Genomic DNA, 6085 nt, shown 5'->3' with positions numbered 1-6085 from the left:
ATATATATATATATATATATATATATACAGTTTTGCTACTCAAAATATATGAATACTCAAAAGTGTAAAATAAAATAATAGGAAAAATACTCGTGGGACTAGGGAATGGGCTGTCTATGTGGCTGGCTTCATGGTTTTCTAGGTTTGCTATCATTTTCAATTCTGTAGTTTATCCTATGAGAGTAGTAAATAATTCACATGTTATTTGAATTTTATTGAGAGTGCTGAATGAAAACTCAATTTTGTATGAATTGAATCTAGGTTTTGCATGTGTACAAACATGATCTGGGACAAGTCAGTTTGTCCATCCACTCATCTATACTCACTCTGTTAATCAGAATTTATGCCATAAACATCTGAACTTAGAAAATCTGTCACCTAATATTGAAGGTTTCCTTTACAGTATTTCTTGCTACTGTGTTTCTGATTAGATTAGCTTATTCAAATAAATATACAATGTCACACGCCCACTTTAAAACTGATGAAAAATTTCAGACTTGAGGACATCCTCAGAATTTCTATTGACCAAGGAGGTGGCTACTGTATAAATATTTGAATATTGTGATTGTGTTTCAGGTTGTCTTTTCTTTTTGGTTGATCTAAAAGAACAAAAATAATATAGTTTGTGTCAAGTGACCTGTGAACAGTGGCCTTGAATTTTAATCATCATTTTGTTTTGCCTATTATGTGTGTCATTTAGAACAAACAGCAACTGTTATTCCTTTCATGCTTATTCAGCATTCTACATTTATAAGTGAAAACCATAAACCAAAAATGAGCCAGATATGCACAGTGTAATTGAATAAAGACTCAGTTGTTACTAAGGTGATAAAACAACTTTGCTCTTATTAATATTTATGAACTTTAAAATTTTTTCTTGTTCATTGTATTTGTTAAAATGTCATAAAACACTTTATATTGCATAAACGGTAGGAGGAAGTCACAAGTTGTACAATGTCAATTTATTGAAAGATATTAGAAGCTGATTTATTTAAATAAAAAATAAATCAAAGAGTAACTAGGGGACTCAATGTATATTGGCTGATAACCTAGTAACAAGAAAGTAAAACAAAAAAGTTATGTCTTCTGGGTACAGTGGGAAAACTAAGAAAAGTAAGCCTATGAAAACACTAAGTCTACAAAATTTCTTATTTATTTTTAGCATTGCTTCTAAAATATAGATTATGTTATCTAAAATTTTAAGTTTTTTGAAATGAGAGCATCTGATTCTTCCCTTGCCTATTAAGATTAGTGGTCACCAAAGGGCTGGAGAGGTGGCTCAAGAGTTAAGAGGACTTGTTGCTCTTTCAGAGAACCTGAGTTTAGTTTCTAGTATTGATATGGTGGTTCATAAACATCTGTGGCTCCGGTTCCAGGAAATCTGATACACTCTTTTGACCTCTATGGGTACAAGGCACACACTTGGTACACATACTCTAGTGTAGGCAAAACACTAATGCCTATAAAATATGAGGAGCTTAGAGAAACTTTCAAAAAAATTAGGTGTCAACTGATTTATTTGTTATTTGCTTCTAGGATTTTCATGGTCTCATGAAATATAAGTTACAAATATAGGTAAAAAACAAATCAATTGTAATAGTAACATTTAGTTTCTTCACACAATAAGAATTTTCTCTTTCAATGTTAGATCTGGACTGTTTTCCTCTAAATAGCTTCTTTGTGCTTCACTGTAATTTTGTGTCAAGCTTCTTCCAGCTCTTGACATTTTGAAGATCACTCCTTTGTTTAAAGTATAGAATATTTCTTTATTAAGAAAATATTTTCATTCATTTTACATACCAATCAAAGATCTCCCTCTTCTCTTCTCCTACCCCCTTCAGCCTCCCCCTCCCAACACACCCCCACTCCTCCTCACAAGAAGGCAAGGCCTCCCATGGGGAGGCACATCCAGTAGAGGCAAGTCCAAGCCCTTTGCCCTGCCTCAAGGCTGCATGAGGTGTCCCATCATAGGTAGTGGGCTCCAAAATATAATAGTTTGTCCTTAACACACATACACACACCCCCACCCACACCCCCCCACACACACACGCACATGCACACACACATACACACACACACACACACACACACACACACACACACACACACACACAATTTTTAAAGACCAAAGGGCAAATTAGATTGAAATGACATTTATTCCAGTGTTGAAGGCTAAGTGCATATTCTAAGCTTCATACCATAGATGCTCCAAAACCAGTTACTGAATGGAATAAAGTTTTTTGTTCTTGCCTTTCCTATTAGCAATTTCAAACTAAACTGTGTTTGCTTATGTATCTTTCTCTTGCAGAAGTGCCTTTTGTGGTTTAGGTGAAAAAACATATGTATTCCTATATTTTTGTCTGACCTTTTATTTCTCAAAGTACAGCCTCATGTGAGAAGGCTTGAACCAGAGTTCATAGCTTCATTGTTCTATATAACAAATAAACAAAACAAAAGAAAACTGAAATAGTGCTTGACTGACTGGATAGTAACTTGGCCTGTACTCATCACTGAATTATGAATTAGAGTGAGAATGAATGGATTATAGCTGGATTATATGTTTTCATAGCTAAATAAATGATTTATACATGGAAGTGTGGTGGAGAAAACTCAATGTGTTCTAAATCCTCAAAAACAAATAAGGTATTGATGATGAAAAGAATTAAAAGGAGGAATTCATGTGGAGGTTAGAGTAAAAAAAGGGATGAGTGAGTACAACAGAAGGAATCATGGCTGCCAAAGTATTTGGGTCTATAGGAAAGTTCATCCTGACTTTAGTAGTTGCAAGAGGTGTGGTGAACACTGCTTTATATAATGTGGATGCTGGACACAGAACTGTCATCCTTGACTATGCATAGTACATTGAGGTAGGGGAAGGCATTCACTTTCTCAAATCAGTGTATATATATAATTTTTTAATTAATTTAGTTTTACATATCAGCCACGGATTACTCTTCCCTTTCTCCTCCCTCCCACTCTCCCCCCATCCGCCCCTCATTCCCACCTCCTCCAAGGCAAGGTCTCCCTTGAGGAGTCAGCCCAGCTTGGTAGACCCAGCTGAGGCAAGTCCAGTCCCCTCCTCCCTATACCAGGAAATCCACAAAGACACCTCCACAATAGACTACCAGCAATGGTCGAAAGAATGCATGAGCTGACCTACTCTGGTGATCGGATGGCTGAATACCTTAACTGTCATGATAGAACACTCACCGAGTGACGGATGGAAGCAGATGCAGAGATCCATGAACATGAATATATATTTTCATTTTATAATTAATTTAATTTTACATATCAGCCACAGATTCCCCCACCCTTCTTCCTCCCTCCCACCCTCCCCCCAATCTGCCCCTCATTCCCATCTCCTCCAAGTCAAGGTATCCCAGCTGAACAAAGTATCCCAGCATAGGCCCTGGGTTCCAAAAGGCTAGCTCATGCACCAAGGACAGGTCCTGGTCCCACTACCTGGTGGCTTCCCAAATAGTTCAAGCTAATCAACTGTCTCACTTATCCAGAGGGCCTGATCCAGTTCCATGGGGGCTCGTCAGCCACTGGTTCACAGTTCATATGTTTCTACTAGTTTGTCTATTTGTCCCTGTGCTTTGTCCAATCATGGTCTCAGTATCTATTGCTCATATAATCCCTCCTCTCTCTTGCAGATTGGACTCCTGGAGCTTGGCCATGGATCTCTGTGTTTTATTTTTTTTTATCTTAGCCATTCTGACAGGTGTAAGATGGTATATGGGGGTAAGGTGGGGTAATGAAGGGCAAGGGTAAGAGGAAAGAGAACTTAGGGGAGCAGGAGGCCCTAGCTGGATCAGGAACAGAGTAGGAGAACAAGGAAAGAGATACCATGATAAATTTAGATCCCATGGGAATAGGAAGAAGCAGAATGCTAGAGAGGCCCCCAGAAATCCACAAAGACACCTTCACAATAGACTACTGGCAATGGTCGAGAGAATGCCTGAGCTGACCTACTCTGGTGATCGGATGGCTGAACTTATGTTGGAGAGGATGTGGAGCAAGGGGAACACTACTACACTGTTGGTGGGAATGCAAACTTATACAGCCACTTTGGAAATTAATATGGTCCTTTCTTAGAAAATTGGGAATCAACCTCCCTCAAGACCCAGCTAGCTATACCACTCTTGGGATACCCAAGAAATGCTCAATCATACCACAAGAATACACGCTCAACTATGTTCATAGCAGCATTATTTGTAATGGCCAGAACCTGGAAACAACCTAGATACCCTTCAACAGAAGAATGAATAAAAAAAAAAAAATGTGGTACATATACACAATTGAGTACTACTTAGCAGAGAAAAACAATGACATCATGAGGTTTGCAGGCAAATGGATGGAACTAGAAAATATCATCTTAAGAGAGGTAACCCAGACTCAGAAAGATAATTTTGGTATGTACTCACTCATAAGTGGATACTAGATGTAAACCAAAGGATAACCAGACTGCAACTCATGACTCCAGGGAGGCTACCTAGTAAAGAGGACCCTAAGAAAGACACACGGATCACCCAATGACAGAGAAAAGGATGAGATCTACATGAGCAAACTGGGGGTCAAATCAGTATATTTGTCTGCTGCTTGCAACCATGGAGTGTACAGGTCATCACTTGTAGAAAATATTTACAGAATATCAACATTAACACTGCACTGTTCATCCTTTTCAGGACAATGGCCAGCAAGATTCTTTGTATCTATACCAGCATCAGTGAAGACTAAGATGTGGGGGTGCTACCATCCATCGCCATAGAGATCCTCAAGTTGGTGGTGGCTGGCATTGATGCTGGAGAACTGATCACCCAGAGAGAGCTGGTCTCCAGGCAGGTGAGTATGTCCTCATAAAGTGAGCAACAACTTTTGGGCTCAACCTAGGTGACATGTCCCTGACACATCTGACCTCGGAAAGTTCACAGAAACAGTGGAAGCCAAACAGGTAGCTTAGTAGAAAGTGGACAGGGCCAGATTTGTGGTGGAAAAGGCTGAGCCGCAGAAGAGGCCACCATCATTTCTGCTGAGGGTAACTCCAGGACAGCTGAGCTGATCAATCACCAACTCACTGGCCACCACAGGTGACAGTCTGACTGAGCTGTGAAAGCTAGATGCTGCTGAGAACTATGCATACCAGCTTTTCCCCTCTGGGAACATCACCTGTCAGGTAGTCTATGCTGCATCCCAGAAAGGTGCCTCCCCTGCTGGCACCTTTGCAGGCCAACTAGGCCACTGTCTAGAACCTTCTCAATGGCACCTTCCTTCTGCCCCACCCCAGAAATCACTGTGGAATTCCATGATTGCCTTAAAGTGAAGGAAATAAAAGTAAAATCATTCAAGAAAAGAAATTTAAAAAAAAGAAAGAAAAGATATAAAAGAAATAATCAGGAATGCATAAAATTCCTAGAATGGGAAGCTTGCAGAAAAACAAAACTTGCTTAGAGTCAATTTAATGATGATGCAGCCATTAGTCAGAATTCCACACTTAGAACTTACTCTACAGTTAAAGACTTATGATAAAGTGTTATCAATTATTAGTAGTCACACTGTGGATACAAACTCTGTTTGCACATCACAGCCCAGCACAGTTCTAGGGATTTAAGACCTGAACTTGTTCATAGATTGGTCGAAGTGGTAGGTATCAACAGCCAGCAATGGAATAGACAACCCTACCCTAGAACATAAGTAGCTATGAGAAGGCAGAAGAGAATGCACACAACATACTTCCTAAACATGAACAAAGAACTTGGGAGAGTAGTTGTATTTTTGCACATTAAGAATAAATATTGAAATTTGCCAGTTATTAAATCAGTTATTGGCATTTATCTTCATATAATAAAATTCAAAACAATATGTTCAAATATTTTCTAATTCAATACAAACTCAATAATAATATTTTATAACAATAATATCCTTATAGTATAGTCATAAATATTATTTAATAGATCTAACAGTTTCCATAAGATTAGATATTTAAATTATCTCTTTATATTTATATTATATTTAAATGTATATTACATTAGATACTTTTGGAAAATGCTAGATTTGAGGGTCAAAACATATCTTTCCAGTACTT

At 38.3% G+C, this 6085-nt stretch overlaps 1 pseudogene; it reads left to right on the top strand.

Moving 5' to 3' along the window:
* The first annotated feature begins 2729 nt into the window (after positions 1-2729).
* Positions 2730-5323, top strand: LOC118594939 (annotated as a pseudogene).
* The last annotated feature ends 762 nt before the right edge of the window (positions 5324-6085 follow it).

Source organism: Onychomys torridus, chromosome 13 (assembly GCF_903995425.1).
Source record: "Onychomys torridus chromosome 13, mOncTor1.1, whole genome shotgun sequence".
NCBI classification, from domain to species: Eukaryota; Metazoa; Chordata; class Mammalia; order Rodentia; family Cricetidae; genus Onychomys; species Onychomys torridus.
Note: the sequence above shows the minus strand (reverse complement) of the source record. Positions and strands in the feature narration are given on the sequence as shown.